Source organism: Balaenoptera musculus, chromosome 20, assembly GCF_009873245.2.
Source record: "Balaenoptera musculus isolate JJ_BM4_2016_0621 chromosome 20, mBalMus1.pri.v3, whole genome shotgun sequence".
In the NCBI taxonomy this organism is placed as follows: Eukaryota; Metazoa; Chordata; class Mammalia; order Artiodactyla; family Balaenopteridae; genus Balaenoptera; species Balaenoptera musculus.
The window spans coordinates 39,141,061-39,165,674 of NC_045804.1; the positions used below are offsets into that span (position 1 = coordinate 39,141,061).

General features: G+C 39.8%; 1 protein-coding gene, 1 long non-coding RNA gene, 1 other non-coding gene and 1 pseudogene across 3 annotated transcripts in view; 1 reads left to right on the forward strand and 3 right to left on the reverse strand.

Annotated features, from left to right (window-relative positions):
- Positions 1–3,171: 3,171 nt before the first annotated feature.
- Positions 3,172–24,507, reverse strand: LOC118887464. Its single transcript, XR_005018007.1, has 3 exons — positions 24,498–24,507; positions 8,254–8,256; positions 3,172–3,321 (listed from the first exon to the last, which is right to left on the reverse strand). It is a non-coding gene; the product is annotated as an uncharacterized LOC118887464 (long non-coding RNA).
- Positions 3,195–3,358, reverse strand: LOC118887574. Its single transcript, XR_005018054.1, has one exon. It is a non-coding gene; the product is annotated as a U1 spliceosomal RNA (small nuclear RNA).
- Positions 10,059–10,441, reverse strand: LOC118887463 (annotated as a pseudogene).
- Positions 22,782–24,614, forward strand: part of NLE1 (notchless homolog 1) — a 91,852-nt gene continuing 90,019 nt past the window's right edge. The window contains exon 1 of the mRNA XM_036838303.1: positions 22,782–22,851. The gene's annotated coding sequence lies outside the window, so the exon portion shown is untranslated. The remainder of the gene's footprint in view (positions 22,852–24,614) is intronic.

Sequence of the window (24,614 nt, forward strand, 5' to 3'; positions counted from 1 at the left end):
CAATTACTCTTGAGATGAAACTCAAGATAATTGCCCTGCATGAAAGTAGTAAGCCAGTAATGGCCATCACATGTGAGTTAGGACTTTTGCAATCGATGATCTCGACCATCTTAAAGGATAAGCGAATCAGTGATGCAGTGAAATTGTCAGCATCAGTAAATCCGCTGTCTTCATGAAGAAATTACCTGGGCTAATTGATGATATGAAAAAATGTATCGACACTAGAGTGGAAGACCAGATACAGAAGTGCATACCACTTAGCCTACTGAGGATCTAAGCTAAGGCAAGAAGTGTTTTCCATACACTGAAAGAGCATGCTGGGACTTCCCTGGTGGCACAGTTGTTAAGACTCCGTGCTCCCAATGTGGGGGCCCCCCGTTTGATCCCTGGTCAGGGAACTAGATCCCACATGCATGTTGCAACTAAGAGTTCGCATGCCACAACTAAGGAGCCGGTGAGCTGCAACTAAGGAGCCTGCCTGCCACTACTAAGACCCAGCAAAACCAAATAAAAATAAACAAATAAATATTTTTTAAAACTTGTAAAAAAATAAAAATAAAAAAATAATAGAGCATGCTGATGATCTTACATATACGCAAATGTTTATAGCGAGGCGTGGGTGGTTCCAATGTTTCAAAAGGCATCGTAATTTTCATAACGTGAAGGTCAGTGGTGAGGCAGCAGGTTGCTGATACTAAAGGTACCACAGCGTTTAAGGAAGAACTGCATAGGATAATTGTGGATGCAAAATATTTGCCAGAACACGTATGTAATGTCGATGAAATTAGCTTGTTCTGAAAACGTATGCCAGAGCATACATACATTCATCAGAAGTCTGAGACAATGCCGGGATTCAAGGCATTCAAAGACTATATAATGCCACTTTGGGGTAGAAATGTTGCAAGGTTCAAACTAGAGCTTTTCTTAATCTACCACTTGGAGAACTCTAGAGCATTCAGGAATATGAGAAAGCATATACTTCCCATTTATTGTTGCCATAACAGGAAAGCCTGGATGTCATTAGCATTGTTTGAAAACAGGTTTTTGAACAGTTTTATTGTGCACGCAAGAGAATGTTGTAGGCAAAACATTCAATTCAAGAGTCTTCTGATCTTAGACAATGCTCCAAGGCATCCACATCATGTCAGCGACATGATGTAAAGGTTGTGTATTTGCTGCTGATCACAACGGTACTCATACAGTCAATGGACCAAGGTGCAATAGCTACATTCAGAGCATCCTATTTATGCCAAATGTTTGCATACGCTTTTGAACTGGCTGAATCTGGCCAAATGCTCTGAGAGATCTGGAAAAGTTTTCACATTGTAAATGCTATCCAGAGCATTGCTGTAGAATGGAAAGAAGTCACACAGCAATGCGTGAAGACATATGTGAACACATTCAAAAGATTCTGCTGCTGATGAAATAGTAAGTAACAAGATACTAGTGCTTGAGAAACAGCTAGAGTTGGACGTTGATGAAGAGGATATTCATGAGCTTGTTGGCATCAAGGCTGAAGAGCTTTCCAATGAGGAGCTGATCAAACTGGAGGAAAAAAAAGTTAAAAAGTTGGGGGACTTCCCTGGTGGTCCAGTGGTTAAGACTTCGCCTTCCAAAGCAGGGGGTGTGGGTTTGATCCCTGGTCGGGGAGTTAAGATCCCACATGCCTCGCAGCCAAAAACACCAAAACATAAAACAGAAGCAATATTGTAACAAATTCAATAAAGACTTAAAAAAAAAAAGTAAAGAAGTTGAGGCAGAAGAAGAAGAAGTTATACCCAAGGCACCAAGAAAGTTCATAGCAAAGAAACTGGCAGAGACATTTACTACCATGAGCAGGGGCATGTGGATATTAGAAGAAATGGACATCAATTACAAGAGGTTCTCAAGAGCTAACAGGCAGATACAGGATACTCTTATTTGCTGTAGGGAAATATGTAATGAAAAGAAGAAACAAACTGTACAGTCAAAACTTGAAAGCTTCCTGAATAATACTATGCCTGCTAAAGCATCAGCAAGTATAGATGCCCTGATGCCTTCTATCAGCTATTCTCAAGCCTCATCAGGAGAGAAATTGATGACCCTGTCCCTGTAGCCTCCATATCATCCAGCAATTCATTTTAGTTCAATGCTTCAAACATTCTTCAGGCCTACTGCACTTTCAGCTGTGTACCTTAATGGTGACTATCCATATGACCATTCTGGTTTTCACTTTCAGTACAGTGGTCAATAAATTATATGAGATATTCAACATTTTAATATAAAAGTAGGCTTTGTCTTAGGTGATTTTGCCCATCTGTAGGCTAATGTAAGTGTTCTGGCTCATTTAAGGTAGGCTAGGCTGAGCTATGATATTCAGTAGGTTACTTGTATTACATGCAGTTTTGACTTAAAATATTTTCTTATTGATGAGTTTATTGGGACATAAATCCATCATAAATCTAGGAAGATCTGTAATAGGAAAACATGAAAGTATAAATCTCACTGGTAAAAGTAAATATATAGTAAAATTCAGGATAATCTGTTATAAAGGTGGTGGTTAATCACTTGTAAAGCTAGTATGAAGGTTAAAAGACAGAAGTGGTAAAAAATAACTATAACTACAATAATTTGTTAAGGGATACACAGGATAAAAAGATGCAAATTGTGACATCAAAAACAAAATGTGGGTGGGGGAGAGTAAAAATCTAGAGCTTTAGAATGTGTTCAAACTTAAGTTGTTATCAATGTAGAATAGACCATTATAACTTGTTACAGGTAAGCTTCACAGTAACCACAAAGCAAAAACCTATAGTAGATACACAAAAGATAAAGGGATAAGAATCTAAACATACTACTGCAGAAAATCATCAAATCACAAAGCAAGTGAGTGAGAGAAGAAAAAAGAAACAGAGGAACTACAAAACAGCAGGAAACAACGACCAAAACAGTACTAAATACAAACCCATCAATAATTATTTTAAAAATTTTTGTATGTATGTAAGTGCAGTTGATTTTATTTAAGTTTCAGGTATACAGTATAGTGATTCACGGGGGTTTTTTGTTTTTTGTTTTTGGCCATGCCACACAGTATGTGGCATCTTAGTTACCGGACCAAAGATCGAACCCGTGACCCCTGCAGTGGAAGCGCAGAGTCTTAACCACTGGACCACCAGGGAAGTCCCAGACGTCTGTTTTTCAAAACCTACAAAGACCAGGGGAAAGCACGAATGCAGTCCCCCACTACCACAAATTATGCAGTCGAGTTTCCCATATTTGGGGAAATCGCAGGGGTCAGCACATCCGGAGTGCAATGGATAAGCCTTGCCCTGGGAAAACCACCTTCGTGATCATGCTATCTCCCCTGCCAGGTAAGTATGTGATTCACAATTTTTAAAGGTTATACTTCATTGATAGTTGTTATAAAATATTGGCTATATTCCTTGCGTTGTACAATATATCCTTGTAGCCTATTTATTTTATACATAGTAGTTTGTACCTCTTAATCCCCTACCCTTATTTTTCCCCTCCCCACTTCCTTCTCCCCACTGGTAACCACTAGTTTGTTCTCTGTATCTGTGAGTCTTTTTCTTTTTGGTTATACTCACTAGTTTGTTTTATATTTTAGATTCTACATATAAGTGATATCGTACAGTATTTGTCTTTCTCTGTCTGACTTATTTCACTAAGCATAATACCCTCTAAGTTGATCCATGTTGCTGCAAATGGCAAAATTTCATTCTTTTTATGGCTAAGTAGTATTCCATTGTATATATATACATATATATATATATATATATATATATATATATGTATATATATACACCACATCTTCTTTATCCATTCATTGCTGATGACACAGGTTGCTTCTATATCTTGGCAATTGTAAATAATGCTGCTATGAACATTGGGATGCATATGTCTTTTCAAATTAGTGTTTTCATTTTTTGGATATATACCCAGGAGTGGACTTGCTGGGTGATATGATAGTTCTCTTTTTATTTTTTTGAGAAAGCTCCATACTGTTTTCCACATCCTCAACAACATTTTTTTTAAATTTATTTATTTTTGGTTGCGTTGGGTCTTTGTTGCTGTGTGCGGGCTTTTTCTAGTTGCGGTGAGCAGGGGCTACTCTTAATTGTGGCGCGCGGGCTTCTCATTGCGGTGGCTTCTCATGTTGCGGAGCACAGGCGCTAGGTGTGCAGGCTTCAGTAGTTGTGGCACGTGGGCTCAGTAGTTGTGGCTTGCGGGCTCTAGAGCTCAGGCTCAGTAGTTGTGGCACACGGGCTTAGTTGCTCCACGGCATGTGGGATCTTCCCGGACCAGGGCTCAAACCCGTGTCCCCTGCATTGGCAGGTGGATTCTTAACTACTGCGCCACCAGGGAAGCCCAACATTTTTTATTTGTGTTCTTTTTGATGGTAGCCATTCTGACCATATGAGGTGATAATATCTCATTGTGGTTTTAATTTGCATTTCTCTGATGATTAACAATGTTGAACATCTGTTCATGTGCCTGTTGGCCATATGTATGTCTTCTTTGGAAAAACGTCTATTCAGGTCGTCTGCCCATTTTTAAATCAGGTTGCTTGGTTTTTTGATGTTAAGTTGTATGAGCTATTTTAATATTTTGGATACTAACCCCTTATCAGTCGTATCATTTGCAAATCTTTTCTCCTTTTCAGTAGGTTGTCTTTTCATTTTGTCGATGGTTTCCTTTGCTGTGCAAAAGCTTTTAAGTTTCACTAGGTCCCATTTGTTTATTTTTGCTTTTATTTCCTTTGCTTTAGGAGACAGATCCAAAAAAATATATTGCCACGACTTATGTCAAAGAGTGTTCCGCCTATGTTTTCTTCTAGGAGTTTTATGGTTTCCAGTCTTACATTTAGGTCTTTAATCCATTTTGAGTTTATTTTTGTAAATGGTGATAGAGAATGTTCTAATTTCATTCTTTTATATGTAGCTGTCTAGTTTTCCCAGCACCACTTATTGAAGAGATTGTCTTTTCTCCATTTTATATTCTTTTTTTAAAAAATATTTATTTATTTAATTTATTTTTTTGGCTGCATCGGGTCTTAGTTGCAGCACATGGGATCTTTGTTGTGGCATGGGTTCTTTGTTGTGGTGTGCAGGCTTCTCTAGTTGTGGTGCACGGGTTTTCTCTTCTCTAGTTGTGGCACACGGGCTCCAGGGCACGTGGGCTCTGTAGTTTGTGGCACATAGGCTCTCTCGTTGAGGTGCATAAGCTCAGTAGTTGTGGCGTGAGGGCTTAGTTACCCTGGGGCATGTGGGATCTTAGTTCCCCGACCAGGGGTGGAACCTGAGTCCCCTGCATTGGAAGGCGGATTCTTTACCACTGAACCACCAGGGAAGTCCCTCTCCATTTTATATTCTTACCTCCTTTGTCGTAGATTAATTGACCATAAGTGCATGGGTTTATTTCTGGGATTTCTATCCTGTTCCATTGATCTATATCTTACACTTATACACAAAATTAACTCAAAACGGATCAAAAACTTGAACATTAGACCTGAAACCATAAAACTCCTAGAAGAAAACATAGGTGGTAAGCTTCTTGACATCTGTCTTGGTGATGTTTTTTTTTGGATTGACACAAAAAGCAAAGGTAACAAAAGCAAAAATAAATAAACGAGACTACATCAAACTAAAAAGCTCCTGCACAGTTAAGGAAACCATCAACAGAATTAAAAAGCAACATACCAAATGGGAGAAAATGTTTGCAAATCATGTGTCTGATGAGGGGTTAATATCCAAAGTATAAAAAGAACTCATACAATTCAATAACAACAAAACAAAACAAATAATATAATTTTAAAATGGGCACAGGATCTGAATAGACATTTTTCTAAAGAAGACATACAGATAGCCAACAAGTACATGAAAAAGTGCTTAACATCACTAATCATCAGGGAAGTGAAAATCAAAACCACAATGAGATATCACCTCACACCTGTTAGAATGGCTGTCATCAAAAAGACAAGAAATAACAAGTGTTAGTGAGGATTAAAGGAAAGGGAACCCCTGTGCACTGTTAGTGGGAATATAAATTTGTGCAACCAGTATGGAAAATAGTATGGAAGTTACTCAAAAAATTAAAAGTAGAATTACCATATGACCCAGCAAGTCCACTTCTGGGTATTTATCCAAAGAAAACAAAAACACTCACTCAAAGGTACATGCACCCTTATGTTTATTGCAGCATTATTTACAATAGCCAAGATATGGAAGAAACTCATGTCCATATATTCTGTATATTCATTATACACACACACACACACACACACACACACACACACACACACACACAACGGAACATTATTCAGCCATAGAAAAAGAAGGAAATCTGGCCATTTTTGACAATATGGGTGGACTTTGAGGGCATAATGTTAAGCAAAATAAGTCAAACAGGGCTTCCCTGGTGGCGCAGTGGTTGAGAATCTGCCTGCCAATGCAGGGGACACGGGTTCGAGCCCTGGTCTGGGAAGATCCCACATGCCGTGGAGCAACTGGGCCCGTGAGCCACAACTACTGAGCCTGCGCGTCTGGAGCCTGTGCTCTGCAACAAGAGAGGCCGCGATAGTCAGAGGCCCGCGCACCGCGAAGAAGAGTGGCCCCCGCTTGCCACAACTAGAGAAAGCCCTAGCACAGAAACGAAGACCCAACACAGCCAAAAAAAAAAAAAAAAAAAAAAAGTCAGACAGAGAAAGACAAATACTGTATGATCTCACTTATATGTGGAATCTAAAAACAAAAAAACAACCAAACAAAAAAACTCCCAAGCTCACAAATACAAAGAATAGGGGTGGGGTGGAGGTGCAGAATGGGTAAAGGAGGTAAAAAAGTACAAAATCCCAGCTGTAAGATGCATAAGTCATGGGGATGTTATGTACAGCAGGGTGGCTATGCTAAGTAATACTGTATTGTACATTTGAGGGTTGCTAAGAGAATAAATCTTAAAAGTTTTCAACACAAGAAAAAAATGTTGTAACAGTATATGGTGATGGATGTCAACTAGAGTTATTGTGGTGGTCATTTTGCAGTATACAGAAATATCTCATCACTGTGTTGTATACCAGACACTAATATAATTTTATATGCCAATTATATCTAAATTGTAAAAAGTCAACAGAATAAAAAGAATAGATACATGTATATGTATAACTGAATTACTTTGCTGTACACCTGAAACTAACATAATATTGTTAATCAACTATGCTCCGATATAAAATAAAAATTTTTTTAAGTCAACAGAATCTATTCTGTTACTACTTTGAAGATAATGTGCCCTTTTTTCTTTGTCTTATTTTAAGATTTTTTTCATTGTCTTTGATGTTTAACAGTTTGATATGCTACGCCTATGTATATTTTTGTTTCCATTCATCCTGCTTGGGATTCACATAATGTCATAAGTGCATTTTTTTTTGTCTTGTCAGCTTTGGAATTTTTCAAGCATTATCTCTTAAAGAAAAGATCACCCTTATACACGCTCACATCTCTCTAAGATATGTTATGTATACATCTGATGTTTTCACTGTGTACAATGTGACTATTTTTTATGAGAATTTTCACTCTTCTTTTTCTCTGTATATGCTTCAATCTAAATATTTTTCATTAGCCTTACAGTTCACTAATTCTCTCTTTTGCTGTGTCTAATTTCCTATTAAACCTATCTATTACATGTCTAATTTCAGTTATCATATCAGTCAATTCTAGAATTCCTACTGGAGTCTTTCTATCGATTCAATTCTTTGATGGTTTTTTCCATCTCTCTGTCTCTCTCTTTTCCTCTCTTTTCTTAAGCACATAAATAATAGCTCTTTTTCAGTCCTCATCTGATAATTCCATTATTTGGCTTAACTTTGGTCTATTTATATTGTATGTATTTTTTCTTCTTGGTCTTCAGCCATACAGTCCTATATTTTGTCATGCCAGGTAATTTTCAATTAAATGCTAGACACTGTATGAGAAAAAGTATAGAAGATCTAGATGATACTGTCTTCCTCTCAAGAGGATACACACCCTCCTTTGCAAGGCAGATAGAATAGCAATTGATTATCTTAATCCAGTCAGAGACTTAGCTACTCAAGGAAAGTTTTGACAGTTTTGTTTATCTCTGATTTTTTTTTGCAAATCTCTAATTTGTCTAAAACAAAGCAAAGTTGGTTGCCTCAGCTTTATAATGCCTTCAGACAGATGTTTTATGTATTATAACTGCCTTTTCTAGCTGTTCTCAGTGGAACAGTTGGTTTGCCACACGCTACTCCTTTATTACTGCATACCTCTTTTGTGCACTATAGCAATATTTCAGAAAAAAATTAAATTTTTGTAGTGATAACCAATACACTCATTTGATTACATTTTAATGGAAAAAAGCTGTAATTTTTATCTGAGCTCAAAATATTTTTTTAACATCTCTATTGGAGTATAATTGCTTTACGATGGTGTGTTAGTTTCTGCCAAAATATTTTTATTGTGTCCAATTGCTCGTGGGCCATCTTGATATATCATAGGTACCTAAGAAGTATCCAGCTGAACTCTATGCTTTTCTTCCTCTCTTCCAGGTTTAAGGAGACCAAAGAGGTGTAAAAATTAATTTCAGGGCAGAAGACCTGAATAGACATTTTTCCAAAGACGACATAGAGATGGCTAATAGGCACGTGAAAAGATTCTCAACATCACTAATCATTATAGAAATGTAAATAAAAACCACAATGAGATATCACCTTACACCTGTCAGAATAGCTATCATCAAGAAGTCTACTACAAATAACAAATGCTGACAAGGAGAAAAGGGAACCCTCATGCATTGTTGGTGGGGATGTAAATTGGTGCAGCCATTGTGGAAAACAGTATGGCAGTTTCTCAAAAAACTAAAAATAGAACTACTGTATGACCCAGCAATTCCACTCCTGGGTATATATCCAAAGAAAACAAAAACATTAATTCAAAAAGATACATGCATCCCAGTGTTCATAGCAGCATTATTTACAACAGCCAAGATACGAAACAACCTAAGTGTCCATCGATAGATGAATGGATAAAGAAGATGTGGTATATGTATACACAACGGAATACTACTCAGCCATAAAAAAAGAATGAAATTCTGCCATTTGCACCAACATGGATGGACCTAGAGGGTATTATGATTAGTGAAATAAGTTAGAGAAAGACAGATACTCTGTTATCACTTATATGTAGAATCTAAGAAATAAAACAAACGAATGTATATAACAAAACAGAAACAGATACAGTAAGTCCCCTACATACAAATGAGTTCCGTTCCAAGAGCACGTTCGTTAAGTCCAATTTGTAAGTCCAACAAAGTTAGCCTAGGCACCCAACTACACGATCAACTATATAGTACTGTACTGTAATAGGTTTATAATACTTTTCACACAAATAATACAGAAAAAAACAAACACAAAAAATAAAGAAAAAAAATTTAACCTTACAGTACAGTACCTTGAAAAGTACAGTAGTACAGTATAACAGCTGGCATACAGGGGCTGTCATCAAGTGAACAGGCAAGAAGAGTTACTGACTGGAGGAGGGAGAGGAGGTGGGAGATGGTAGAGCTGAAGGTTCGTCAGCAATAGGAGACGGAGGGCAAGCTGCAATTTCACTCATGCCTGACACTGATGGAACACATGTTCGCATCTCTGAAAGTTCACAACTTGAAGGTTCGTATGCAGGGGACTTACTGTATAGAGAACAAACTAGTGGTTACTAGTGGGGAGAGGGAGGGTGGAGGGGCAAGATAGGGGTATGGGATTCAGATGTACAAACTACTATGTATGAAATAAATAAGCAACAAGGATATATTGTACAGCACGAGAAATATAGGCATTATTTTGTAATATCTTTAAATGGAGTATAATTATAAAAAATTAAATTACTATATTGAACACATGAAACTAATAAAATATTGTAAATTATACTTCAATTTTAAAAGAATTTTAAAAAATTATCTGCTTGCTTTATTTCATTAGGAAAACATGCATTTGTGTCTTACATTTTTTTTCCTCTGAGGCATGTTATTTGCACATATGCATTACATCCCTAGAAAAAGAATCCAAGGATTTTCCCTCTTGTGTGTTTTCGTCTTGCTTCTTATGGTCCATGATGCCAGCTGAGGTTGTCAGTACAATGAAAGCAAACTGATGGGACAGGAGCAGCTTATTCTGCCATTTTTCTAGATCTTTGAGTTGCACATCAAATCTGGGGCTGATCACGCCACACTTATTTAGCCTGCCTGTGAGGTTCACAACAATCTTCCCATCCCTGTGATCATCGGTGATTTCAAATTCGCCAAAGTAACCATGCTTCATCATCACAGTTAGAAACCTGACGATGACTTCGGAGCACGGCCTAATAAGAACCTGGCATCTGCCTCTCTTTTCAGCATTGTTGATACTGTTGAGAGCATCAGCCAGGACATTCATGCGCACCGTTATGGCAGCATGGAAAGACGGCGAAAGGAGCTGTGTCTTACATTTGTAATAGCAAGCAAACATCTACCAGGCAATAGCTCAGAAAAGCTTCATGAAAAAGTTAAGTTTGAAAAGATGCAACATATCATGGTTGATGAAGCTAAGAATTTCCACACTGACAACAGAGACTACTATGAGGAAAAAAATCACTAAAAGGACAAAGAATTGCCCAGGAATATTTTTTTGGTTTTCTTGGACTACTTTCTGTAAATTTGCACCACTTGGATTACAGGGGCCTCCCCACTTCTTAGCCTAGCATTCAGGAAGAGAATACACCAGAGTGGTTTGCAATGAGATCCAAAAGCCAAGTACCTGCAAAGAGCAGTGCAGGACATCAGAGGAAATTCTCCACCTAACATCTCTCCTGACTCTCTGGGGGTTTCCTGGGCTCAGGGTGTGGATGGCACTTTAGAGATTAGAGTGAATTGTATTTGGAACATGAGGAGACCCATGTGGCAGAGCTATGCCAGTTCTTTTTTAAAAAGGATCACTCCCCGCAAGGGGTTTGTGTTTTAATAAGCACAGCAGATGAAGCTCCTTAAAGAAATGAGAAAGCAAAGGGTGTAGTCCAGAGCAACAGGGCATCTGAGGGGCTGGATGAGCACATCAGGTTGAACAGTGTCATCTGGTTTTCGAACTTGGGAAGGAAGGTCGTGTTTGAGATCACTCCAAGCGTGGCTGAGACAACTATTGTACAGAATCTTATGCTCTCTCCAGCATGTGTTTCCAATATGGAAACACAGCTGTATATTCTGAAGGATAACTGATTGGAAGGCCCCCTGTCTAAGAAGAAACTCTGCCTGTGTGTGAAACTAGCTGTTCTAGGTGCTGGGAATCCCGTGGCAGATGCGAACTGGAATCTGTGAACAAAGGAGTACAAAGAATGGCAAAGCACGAAAAGTGATAATATGGTTGTAAAATGGGCAGTCTTTTTTTTAAAAGCCTCGCTTTACTCTCCTCCCTCCTGCTAATTTTCAGTCATTGTTCCCATGGATCAAATCAACCAGAATTTAGCTGGCAAGGGAGCCCATTAATGTCATCCAGTCAGCCTCCCCGGGTCCAGAACAGGATGGAGAATGGATCCCAGAGGGACAAATGGAAGACACACCTTCTCATCTACTCTTATCCTTCCTGTGGGTGAAGGGTTAATGTCCCCAACACAGTAAATGAAGCTGCCCTCCCATGGTGTCAATTCAGTCAGATGTTCATCTGAAACCAAAAATGTCAGCCATCCCCAATCTTATCAGGCCACAGGGGAGAGGGGAGAAAGAAACATCAAAGAAACAATGATGTTTTTGTGCTAAACATCAATTAGCACAGAACCTAACTGCTGCTGTCCCACTTCTGGAGCTGACCTCAGGCTTTGGTTGGTAATTATAGCAGTCTTCCTTCTCCCACCAACTCCTCCAAGTTCTGCCCATCTCAGTTGGACGGGAGTCTTTACGTCATGGGGTTAAACTTTTATTCCTGTAGATTCTTAGTCCTTGAAGGTCTCTCATTCCAGCCCGAAGACTGTTGCTGACCTAGAGGAGTTCCCTCTGGCATTGTCTGGCAGGGTTACCCCTGAGTGGGGCAGAGGACAGCAACCATCCCTTCTGGTTGAGTCCAGTGCTGTGAGTGGAGGGAAAGGCAGTGAAACAGTGGATGGAGATACCATGGGAGTCTGAGCTGCCTGCTTTTATAGCATGTTTTTGTCTTGCAGACCCGCTTGTGCCCAGTCTCATACATATGAGTTCTATTTTATGATGAAAATTCTACTGTGCACCTTCACTGTGTGATTTAGTGGATCACATGACCCCTAGGATGTGATGGGATCTCAGGTCATCAGGTCACACAGTTACTTGGTGCCCCATGGTCAGACATGCAGTCTCAATAGGGCCCTGTGGGAAGCCAGATACTGATTTCACATGGACAACACTTGCTGGCAGAAGAGAGCATGGTCTTCCTCCAAAGCCTTGGGGGTTGTTATTGGGGCTTGTTAGAGGCTTTCTTCAGAACTCTGTCTTCTACAGAGCCTTCCATTCTCATTGGGTCTGCTGGGTCATCATGTGAAAATGGCTGGGCATCCTCACTTTGGACCTGCTACAGAGTACTGTCCTCTGGCAGCCTTACTGGTTACCAGAAAGTAGATTAGAGCTGCATGTCTGAAATTCAGAGAAACCAACCAAGCATGGAGCTTCCCTCTTTGTAGTGGGCAGTGAACAGTGCTGTAATTCACTTCTTGGTTTTTACCCAAAGAGGTTCAAAACTTATGTCCGCAGAAAGACCTACACACGGATGTTTATATGGAAGCTTTATTCATAACTGCCAAATCTTGGAAGCAACCAAGATGTCCTTCCACACCAGTGCCCTTCCCTTAGTGGAAGAGATTTGGTGCGATTGTAGAGTTAATCGGCATTGAACTCAACAATCCTACCGGTCAGGCCCTTGGCATGGTGCTCAACCATATCTGCCCTGAAATTATATGGGATGAGTGACTTCTCCAAGGCTTTTTGGTTTTCCGTGGATCTCCTCAGTGGGATAGTTTTGCTCTCAATCTCAATTTTTCATTGTCTATCCTTCTTAGAGCTATCAGAAAAAGGCAATTTACTCCACAATCTTTGTAATTACTGTTGTTGCCATAGAAACTAAAAGCCATAGTCACCCCAATGCCTTGCCCTCCAACTTTACTTCATTCTATGCCACTCCTGATGATGATGCCACTGTGTGTGTGTGTGTGTGTGTGTGTGTGTGTGTGTGTGTGTGTGTGTGTATAAACTATTAACAGGTAGCCTGAAAGGATACCCACCGAAGTCATGATGGTTTTTGCTGCTGGGGAGAAGGGAGAGAAATTAGGTGGGGAAGAGAAGAAAGAGGAGTTCAGATTTTGCTAAGGTATGTTATTTCTTTTATTTAAAAAAAAGCTTAAAACAAATATGAAAAAATATTAAGACATAAATCCTAAGTGGCAAAGAGTCATTGTATATATATATATATATATATTTTTTACTTTCTGTGATTTTCAAATTTTACTCCTCCCCATTCCTCATGCATCATTATTCATTTTGATCATGAGGGACTTATCCCAGGATACAGGATGATAGAAAACTAAGAAAGTAATTCATAAAACTGTTACGTCAACAGGTAAAGACATACATACATGACAAAATCATATTAGTAAATGCCCCAAATTATTACATTACACAAAATGCAAAAGTCATAAAAAGTAAAAGCTGTCTTTTTCACATCTGTGTTTCCCTGACACTCATTTGCCCTTCCCTGGAGCCAAATGCTACTGCAATTTTTTTTTAGGATATTTCCAAAGATATTTAATGCATTTGCAAACACATCCTTATATCAATTCTGCAAGCAAAAGATAGACTTTTTTCTGCATGTTGCTTTGTTTGCCATACAATATACCTTAAAGATGGTCCCACATCCTATACTACAAAGCTACAGTAATCAAGACAGTACGGTACTGGCACAAAAACAGAAATATAGATCAATGGAACAGGATAGAAAGCCCAGAGATAAACCTATGCACATATGGTCACCTTATCTTTGATAAAGGATGCAAGAATATACAGTGGAGAAAAGACAGCCTCTTCAATAAGTGGTGCTGGGAAAACTGGATAGGTACCTGTAAAAGTATGAAATTAGAACACTCCCTAACACCATACACAAAAATAAACTCAAAATGGATTTAAGACCTAAATGTAAGGCCAGACACTATCAAACTCTTAGAGGAAAACATAGGCAGAACACTCTATGACATAAATCACAGCAAGATCCTTTTTGACCCAGCTCCTAGAGAAATGGAAGTAAAAACAAAAAACAAATGGGACCTAATGAAACTTAAAAGCTTTTGCACAGCAAAGGAAACCATAAACAAGACGAAAAGACAACCCTCAGAATGGGAGAAAATATTTGCAAATGAAGCAACTGACAAAGGATTAATCTCCAAAATTTACAAGCAGCTCATGCAGTTCAATATCAAAAAAACAAACAACCCAATCCAAAAATGGGCAGAAGACCTAATAGACATTTCTCCAAAGAAGATATACAGATGGCCAACAGACACATGAAAGAATGCTCAACATCATTAATCATTAGAGAAATGCAAATCAAAACTACAATGAGGTATCATCTCACACTGGTCAGAATGGCCATCATCAAAAAATCTAGAAACAATAAATGCTGGAGAGGGTGTGGAGACAAGGGAACCCTCTTGCACTGTTGGTGGGAATGTAAATTGATACAGCCACTATGGAGAACAGTATGGATGTTCCTTAAAAAACTAAAAATAGAACTACCATACGACCCAGCAATCCCACTACTGGGCATATACCCTGAGAAAACCATAATTCAAAAAGAGTCATGTACCAAAATGTTCATTGCAGCTCTATTTACAATAGCTAGGACGTGGAAGCAACCTAAGTGTCCATCAACAGATGAATGGATAAAGAAGATGTGGCACATATATACAATGGAATATTACTCAGCCATAAAAAGAAACGAAATTGAGTTATTTGTAGTGAGGTGGATGGACCTAGAGTCTGTCATACAGAGTGAAGTAAGTCAGAAAGAGAAAAACAAATACAGTATGCTAACACATATATATGGAATCTAAGAAAAAAAAAAAAAAAAAGGTCATGAAGAACCTAGGGGCAAGACAGGAATAAAGACACAGACCTACTAGAGAATGGACTTGAGGACACAGGGATGGGGAAGGGTAAGCTGTGACAAAGTGAGAGAGTGGCATGGACATATATACGCTACCAAACGTAAAATAGATAGCTAGTGGGAAGCAGCAGCATAGCACAGGGAGATTAACTCCGTGCTTTGTGACCACCTAGATGGGTGGGATAGGGAGGGTGGGAGGGAGGGAGATGCAAGAGGGAAGAGATATGGGAACATATGTATATATATAACTGATTCACTTTGTTATAAAGCAGAAACTAACACACCATTGTAAAGCAATTATACTCCAATAAAGATGTAAATAAATAAATAAATAAATAAATAAAATGGTCCCACATCAATATGTATAGAGAGCTCTATTCTTTTATGGCTTCATAGTATTACAATATGTTGATATGTCATTAAGTTATTCAACCCTTTTGGGTGGATATTTACTATTTTGTAGTCTTCTGCTATTAGATATAAAGTGAAATTCAGTTACCTGCACAGAAGTCATTTCAAACATGTTTAACCATATATGTAGAATAAATTCCTAAAAGAGGAATTGCTAGGTAAAGGGATATGTGCATTTAAAATTTTGATAGCTACTGCCAGATTGTTGTTGATAGAAGTTGTACTACTTTATGACAATATACAAAAGTGCTTTTTCCCTACCAAATGGTAAAACAATTAAATTTGAACTTAATGATTCTGTCAATCTAATAAGTGAAAAAGAGTGATGTCTTGTTGTAGTTTTTAACTGATGATTCTATATCATGACCAAAGTTTCCATAAATTTAGGAACTATTTTAAATTCCTTTTCTGTGTTCTTCTGCCTGTTCACATCTTTGGCCATTTTTCTTTGGGAATGTTATTTTTTTTTTCTCTTAGATTTGTAGAAACTTTTTTTTTTACAATTAGGAGTTAACTATTGTCTTTGGGACTTCCCTGGTGGCACAGTGGTTAAGAATCTGCCTGCCAATGCCAGGGACATAGGTTCGAGCCCTGGTCCGGGAAGATTCCCACATGCCGCGGAGCAACTAAGCCCGTGCACTACAACTGCTAAGCCTGCACTCTAGAGCCTGTGAGCCACAACTGCTGAGGCCACATGCCACAACTACTGAAGCCCACGCGCCTAGAGCCCGTGCTCTGCAACAAGAGAAGCCACCTCAATGAGAAGCCCGCACACCACAATGAAGAGTAGCCCCAGCTCGCCACAACTAGAGAAAGCCCGCGCGCAGCAACGAAGACCCAATGCAGCCAAAAATAAATAAATAAAAATAAATAATAAATTCATTAAAAAAAGGAGTTAACTATTCTCTTCGATTTTTCTTGCAAATATATTCAAAGTGTGTTTTTCATTTCTTGATCCTTTTATAGTGTTTTTGCTATAAAGATACTTCTGTTTTAAAAAAATCATTATTTTCTTTCCTGGTTTCTGATTGAGGGCCATATTTAGGCCTTCCCTATGCTGAGATTATAAAAAAATAAATGTCCTACTTTTTCTCCATGTACTTCCATGATTTCATAGTTTTACATTTAAGTATTGCATTCATTTGGAATTTATTTTGGTGTCAACTGTGATGTATGGCCCAAGCTTAATTTTTTTCAGATAGGTACCCAAGTCATTCAACATCATTTATTGAATAATCCATCTTTTTTTCCAACTAATTTGAATGCCACCTTTGATATATGTAATATTCCCAGACATATTTGAATTTATTTTTGGACATTCTAGTCCATCCCATTGACCTGCCACACAGCAGAACCATGTTGTTTTAATTATTGTAGCTTTACAATATGTTTTAATACTTGGCCATGCTAATTACCCTCAGCTTTTTCCTTTTTAGATTTTTCCTAGATAATCTTGCTTTTTATTTTTCAATGAACTTTAAAAAAACTTCGATGCTTTGGAAAAAGTTGTGTCAGTATTTTTATTGGGATGACATTGAATTTATAGATTAACTTAGTGAAAATGGATATATTTATGATTTTGAGTTTTCTTATTCAAAAACACTCTACTCTTGGGCTTCCCTGGTGGTGCAGTGGTTAAGAATCCACATGCCAATGCAGGGGACACATGTTCAAGCCCTGGTCTGGGAAGATCCCACATGCCACTGAGCAACTAAGCCCATGCACCACAACTACTGAGCCTGTGCTCTAAAGCCCATGAGCCACAACAACTGAAGCCTGCGTGCCTAGAGCCTGTGTTCTGCAACGAGAAGCCACCGCAATGAGAAGCCTGTGCACCGCAACGAAGAGTAGCCCCCGCTCGCTGCAACGAGAGAAGCCTGCGCACAGCAACAAAGACCCAACACAGCCAAAAATAAATAAAATAAAATAAAATAATTTAATTAAAAAAAAACAGTCTACTCTTTATCTGTACAAGTTCTCTTTTGGCTTCTTCAGTTCTTTTGTTGTTTTTTTTGGCTGTGTTGGGTCTTCGTTGCTGCGCGGGGGCTTTCGCTAGTTGTGACGAGTGGGGGCTACTCTTTGTTGCGGTGCACAGGCTTCTCATTGCAGTGGCTTCTCTTGTTTCGGAGCATGGGCTCTAGGTGCACGGGCTTCAGTGGTTGCAGCACGTGGGCTCAGTAGTCGCAGCACACAGGCCCTAGAGCACGCAGGCTTCAATAGTTGCAGTGCATGGGCTCAGTAGTTGCGGTGCACAAGCTTTAGGGTGCGCAGGCTTCAGTAGTTGTGGCACACGGGCTCAGTAGTTGTGGCTCACAGGCTTAGTTGCTCCATGGCATGTGGGATCTTCCCGGACCAGGGATCGAACCTGTGTCCCCTGAATTGACAGGCGGATTCTTAACCACTGCACCACCAGGGAAGTCCCTTCAGTTTTGTTTTATAGTTTTATTCATATAGGCTTGACATTTCTTGTCACAGATTTTCTTACTTTATCTTTTTTGTTGGAATTACAATAGGGCTTTTTTTCCTTTCCTATACCTTCTAAGAGATGTAGTTTGCATATATGAAGGCTATTGAATTATCTGACAATTAGAAAATAATACATACAGATTAACCTTATATTTTACTGATGCATTTGTTCACCCTTCTTTCTTGAAACAGCTTTCTTCTTAGGTCATTTTTCTCTCGTAGAAGGACATTATTCAGTGATTCTTTAGGGGATGGGCTATGATTGATTTTATTTTTAATCCCTAGTCGTTGCAAGTCTGAAAATTTATTTATTTTGCCCTCAACCTTAATGATAGTTTGATCAGGGAGAGAAGTCTAAGTTCAAAGTTGTTTTTCCATAGTACTTTGATCATACTGCCCATATTCTTATTGCATCCCATCTTGCTCATGAAATAGTTATTGTCAAATTCATTCTTCTTTTTGTAGACTATCTAAACTTTTTTCTCTTTAGGATTAAAAAAAATCTTTAATGTTCTGAATCTTCACTATAGTGTGTTACATGTTTGACTTATATATCCTGCCCACTATTCTGGAAACTCTTTTAGTCTAAGGAGGTATGATGGTGGTGATTTTGCACACACACCCCAGGGACATTTAGCAGTATCTGGAGATATTTTTGCTTGTCACAACTGGGGATGGAAGGCTTTGCTGCTAAACATCTTACGATCCCCAGGAAAGCCCCTCACAGCAAAGAATTATCCAGCCCAAACTGCCAATAGTGCCATCACTGAGAAACCCTGAAGTATGGGATTTTAGTTCTAGGTCTTGGTCTGGCCAAGTGGGTGAAAAATGGATTTGGCCTCAGCCTCAGGGTAAGTTTCTGGCTGGGGGGGATTCAATCTTGGCTTTGCAACAGTGGTTGTCCTGGCCCTGAGGTGGTGGCAGCCTCTGTTTACTACTATGGTTTATCTCACTCTTTCCTACTTGTACAAATGCCTCATAGTTTTTGGTCCATGAAGAGGCGCTTTTCTTGTTTTTGAGCATGACTATGTATATAGTAATGTTTTTAAATATCTTTTTCACTATTTCTATGAATTTTCTTTTGAGAGAGAGATTCCAACATGTGACCTTCAAGGTCTTTACCCAAAGGTACAAACTCAATAGAATTAATTCCAGCAATACTGAAAGATAAAAGGAAGCAACAAATCACGCATAATCCCAGCAACCAAAAACATTCAATATTAAATTCCACAGAGCTGTTTTTTAAATACATCTGATAAAGTATAAAAACAGCTAGACAGAATTAATTATGTTACATGGAACTATATTATACATACTATTTTGAAATTATTTTTACATTTAATTAGCTTGAACTCAACTGAAGAAAAAGCAATTAATAAAATTGAAGACCCAATTACTGAATATATTTTTTTTAGCCCAAGAGATTTTAGTTACTGAAAGTTATCCAATATTAAAATAACTAAATTACAAAAGTGTTAAAAATGTTTGGAATCATTTTAAAGTTATTTTGAAATATGTATTAGCATTCAGCAACTTCTTGCCATGAAAAATGACATTAGCAGTCAAACTTCCTCACTCCCCCTACCACCCCCTTACCTTTGTTAATTACTGTAATGGGCATCTGTTGTTTTGATCTAACAAACATCCTCCCACCCTACTTTAGTAACTGATATTCTTTTGGGGAGCTAACCAAACTAACCACTTTACATCAAGTCTTTCGGAGATTTTCAACCAAGATGTTTTCCCTATGCTAGCTAATAGTTGAGTACAGTATCCAAGCTAGACAAATACGAGTCTCTGACTATAATTTGACCTTTATAAACCAAGTAAAGAAAATGACTGGAGCCAATTCACACCTGTGATCTAGATCCTTGGAACTTCTCAGGTACCTATCTTCTCTAAGTCAGCATGTCTTTTGATTCTGTGAGTGGTCCTCCCTCATGATTCCAGTAAAAGTTTTTATTGTTGTTTGTTTAAATTATCCAGAGCCTGCTTTTGTTGAAACAAAAAAGTCTGATATAAAAATATTTTTACTTTGTCAAGGTTTATAACATTCTTTTCCATAATTCCTATATAGTCATAATTCCTATATATCTTAATTATATACATGTTAATGGATTTAAAGTCCAATTACCATTATCTTTTCTTTTTGTAATTAATTTATTTTTATTTATTTATGGCTGTGTTGGGTCTTCGTTTCTGTGCGAGGGCTTTCTCTAGTTGCGGCGAGCGGGGGCCACTCTTCATCGCGGTGCGCGGGCCTCTCACTATCGCGGCCTCTCCTGTTGCGGAGCACAGGCTCCAGACGCGCAGGCTCAGCAGTTATGGCTCACGGGCCCCGTTGCTCCGCGGCAGGTGGGATCCTCCCAGACCAGGGCTCGAACCCGTGTCCCGGCATTGGCAGGCAGACTCTCAACCACTGCGCCACCAGGGAAGCCCCCATTATCTTTTATTTTCACATATTGCCTGCTTAGCTGGATTTCCTCGCTGAATAATTTTTCTTCAAGAATGAATCAGGGGTCTTGTATTTAAAGAATTCTTTCATGTTCAAAAAAATCCATGAGCTGCCTTTGTACTAGAATAATATTTTGGCTAGGTTTATTATTTTTAAGCTAAAATTTCTTTCCCTAAGAAAGAATTTCTTGCTTCATTGTCTTCTTAGATGCTTCTGGTCAAGATGGAGTAACAGTGACCACTTTCTACTCTCCCTTCTGAAACAACTGCAAAATCAGACAAAATATATGAAACAACAGGTCTCAAGACACTGGAAATTAGGACTGTGATCCCTGAGATATGGGAAACTAATGAGGTGGTCTCTATCACTGCCCCAGCTTACTGCCTGTAGAAAGTTTCTAGGCTATAGTTCAGAGAGTGAAAACTCAGGTGCAGTTTGGCAGTCTCCATGAGGTGAATACAGAGTTGGGAACCTAGGGGGGCCAAGAAAACTAGAGATTGTAAGGCAGAATACCAAGAAAACTAGAGATTGTAAGGCAGAATACCAACTCAGAGGACAGAGTTTCATAGACAGAAAATTCTAAAATCTGCAAAGCATTCTTTCTCAGTACTCAGATGAATACTTATCAGCTTATGCCTGTGAGGAAACACTTGAGAATGGAGAAATATTCACCCCAAAGTATTAGAGGGAACAAGCCTTAGAGCTCACATAGGGCCAGAAATAGTATCTGTTCCTACCAACCAGAGTGAAAAACATCAAAATTCACAGGGCATTAGGTAGAGTACTCAGAAGAGTTTTGCCTCAGTAGGTGCAAAAAATGAACCCTAGACTAAATGCTGCTCTGGTCCTGTACAAAGCTTAAAAACAAAATCCAAAAGGATCAAACTATTTCCAATTAACTTAACCATGTCTCAGAACAAAGCTCATGAGTACTTATAAGAATACAAAAACATTCAGCACCCAAAGTGGTAAAACTCACAATGTCTAGCATCCAACAAAAAATTACCATGTGGGACTTCCCTGGCAGTCCAATGGTATAAGACTCCACACTTCCACTGCAGGGGGGTGGATTCCATCCCTGGTCAGGGAACTAAGATCCTTCATGCCACGTGGCATGTGCATGGCCAAAAAAAAATTTTTTAATACATAAAATTATTTTTTTTAATTTTTAATTTTTAAAAATTAAAGTTTTATTTTTTTAAATTTAAATTTTTTTATTTTAAAAAATTAAAACAATTTTTTTAAAAATTAAAAATTAAAAGAAGTTTTAATTACCATGTCTGCAAAGAAGTTGGAAAATACCAACTATTAAGAGGAAAATAACCATTTGAAATTTTTTAAATAACTTTTTAAAAATTAATTAATTAATTAATTTATTTATTTATTTTTGGCTGCGTTGGTTCTTCTTTGCTGCGCCCAGGCTTTCTCTAGTTGTCGTGAGCAGGGGGCTACTCTTCGTTGCGGTGAGCAGGCTTCTCATTGCGATGGCTTCTCTTGTTATGGAGCATGGGCTCTAGGTGCCCGGGCTTCAGGAGCTGTGGCTCGCAGGCGGGCTCTAGAGCGCAGGCTCAGTAGTTGTGGCGCTCAGGCTTAGCTGCTCTGCAGCATGTGGGATCTTCCTGGCCCAGGGCTCGAACCTGTGTCCCCTGAATTGGCAGGCGGATTCTTAACCACTGTGCGACCAGGGAAGCCCAACCATTTGAAATTGACTCAGAATTAACACAGATATATAATTAATAGACTACAACCTTAAAATAGACGTATTAACTGTATTCCATATGTTCAAGAAACTAGAAGAAAAGTTAAACATGCTACATAGAAACACGGAAAATATTAAAAGAGAATCCAAATCAAGCTTCTAGAGAAAGAGTAGAAGATGAAACTATCTGAGGTGAAAAATATACTGAATGTGATTAATGGCATATTAGGCATTGCATGCAGAAGAAAACATTAGTAACTTTAAGACGTAGCAACAGAAATAGCATAGAAAACATATTTTAAGCACAGAACATCAGTGAGGTGTAGAACAAAGTCAAGTGGCCTTATACACATAACTGGAGTACCTGAGGAGAGAAAGGGGTATAGAAAATACATTGGAAGTCAGTGGGGAAAGCGTTCGAGCAGCTGGGCCCGGGGTTCCCGCTCCCTCTCCCGCTCCCGCTCCAGCCCCAGTTCCCTCCCGGCGACGCGGACTTTGACCCCGACCCCGACGTCGATCCCGACGCCGACCCCGACGCTGACCTCACGCTGACGCTGACCTCACGCTGACGCCGACCTCGACGTTGACTCCCCCCCGCCGCCAGAAGCTCCTTCTTCTCACCGCATTCACAGAGCGAGACCCTCGGGCTACAGGAGGAGGACCAGCACGGTGAGCTGGGGGGAAAATGGGGGCCCTGGGGAGGTGGGGGGCGCCTGCGGGGACGGGGCGCCTGCAGGGGGACCCTCGGGAGGCTGGGCTCAGCGGGGTGGGGAAAGGGCGGCGTTCGGCCGGGGCCGTGGCGCGTCTGGCCTCCTCGCGGGCGGCCGGTCGGGTCTCCGCCGGGACTCCCGGTCTCCGGCTCCGGGTGGCTGAGGTGCGGACGGCGTTCGGAGCCCGCGCGGTGTCTCGTCTTCCGAGTGCATCCCTGTGCTGGTGCGGGTGCCGGTGCCGGTGAGCAAACGCCTAGACTTGCGGGTTGAATTTGTGGACTTGGGTTGTAAACCGCTTGCGGCACCGTCCGGAGTTATTGTTGGAAGGACGGGGCCTCCCAGGGATTCCGGGCTCAAGTCAGCGCAAGATGAACAGCTTTAAAAACGCGGCATGGGGGTGCGGCCAGCTTTTCCTTTAAGTTCTTGTTCATTTGTCCTGGAGGGTCGTTCCAAAGCAAAGCTCGAAGTCGACTTGCGGGTTGAAATACCAGGACCCCGTGACCGCTGTGCAGCGCTGCCGAGCAGACACTTGTGGGCCCCCTGCGCCCGCCGGTCGTCAGTGTCCAGACCCCTGTCCCCTTTCAGAAAGCCGGGGCTCGGGTGGCGGCCTTGAGACCCACCCCTGGGTCTGGCCTCCGTGGGGCCGCCACCTGGGCCTTGCTCCTTCTGCCCTGTTGAGGAGCCCGAGGGCCCACGAGTTGGAGGAGGGTCCCGTGGTGGTCTCCCTTTGTATTCTCTGAAGCAAAAGTTCGGTAGGCAGCAGGAACACGTAAGTACGTTTTGGAGAGGATCGTTGAAAACTCTGAGAGTGAATTTTTAAGTTTAATTAAGATTTTAAAAATCTTTATATTATCTGAATTTGGGGAGCTGCTAATTTATTCCTTAAAACAAGATTTTTACGAGACAAGACTTAGTCAAATATATTGTATAATATGTATTTAAAACCACAACCGCAGTTTAAAAATCTTGTAATCTCTCCTTAAATTTCGACATTGACTATTTTCTTTGAAATAAATTAAGAATCTTCTCTGTTTTTTCTCACAAAAGATCCAAGGAGTGTATTATAAACTGCCTTAAAATCACTCCTATTATCAAACCATTTAGTTTTTAACATTGTATATTTTATTTACTGGTTCAGATTTGTGTCTGGAAGAGTTCTGAGTGTCCTGAGCAGGCTCTTTCTGCAGCCACAGTCCTTCTCGGATGGGACTGGAACTTGAACCCAGGATCCCTGATTTAGGAGAGGATTCAGACCCACTGTCTTTTAATTAAAACCGCTCACCTGGTGTCAGGACTTAAACTGAAGCTCAGGTTCTTTTATCTCGTTGCAGAAAGAATTAAGCGTGAGGCAGAGTGATAGGCTGAGTTTATTACCATAGGACACTTGTGGGAGATACAAGCGGGCAGGCAAGGGAGCGCAGCCCTGAGAACAAAGGGGGCTGCAGTTTTGTAATCAAAGAAAGAGTGGGGAGGGGAGAAGACCACCTTCTTCATATGTGCCCGACGCACAGTGAGGCCAAACAATCGCAAAATGTCAGAGTTTGGAGCAGAGAAAGGTTTATTGCAGGGCCATGCAAGGAGACGGGTGGCTTATGCCTTAAAAACCCTGAACTCCCCGAAAGCTTTCAGCAAAGCCCTTTTATAGGAAAAGTGAGAGAGGGGTGTGGTTAGTTGTTGCAAACTTCTTGGTGTCAGATCCTTTGTTCTTTTTAAATTTGTTTT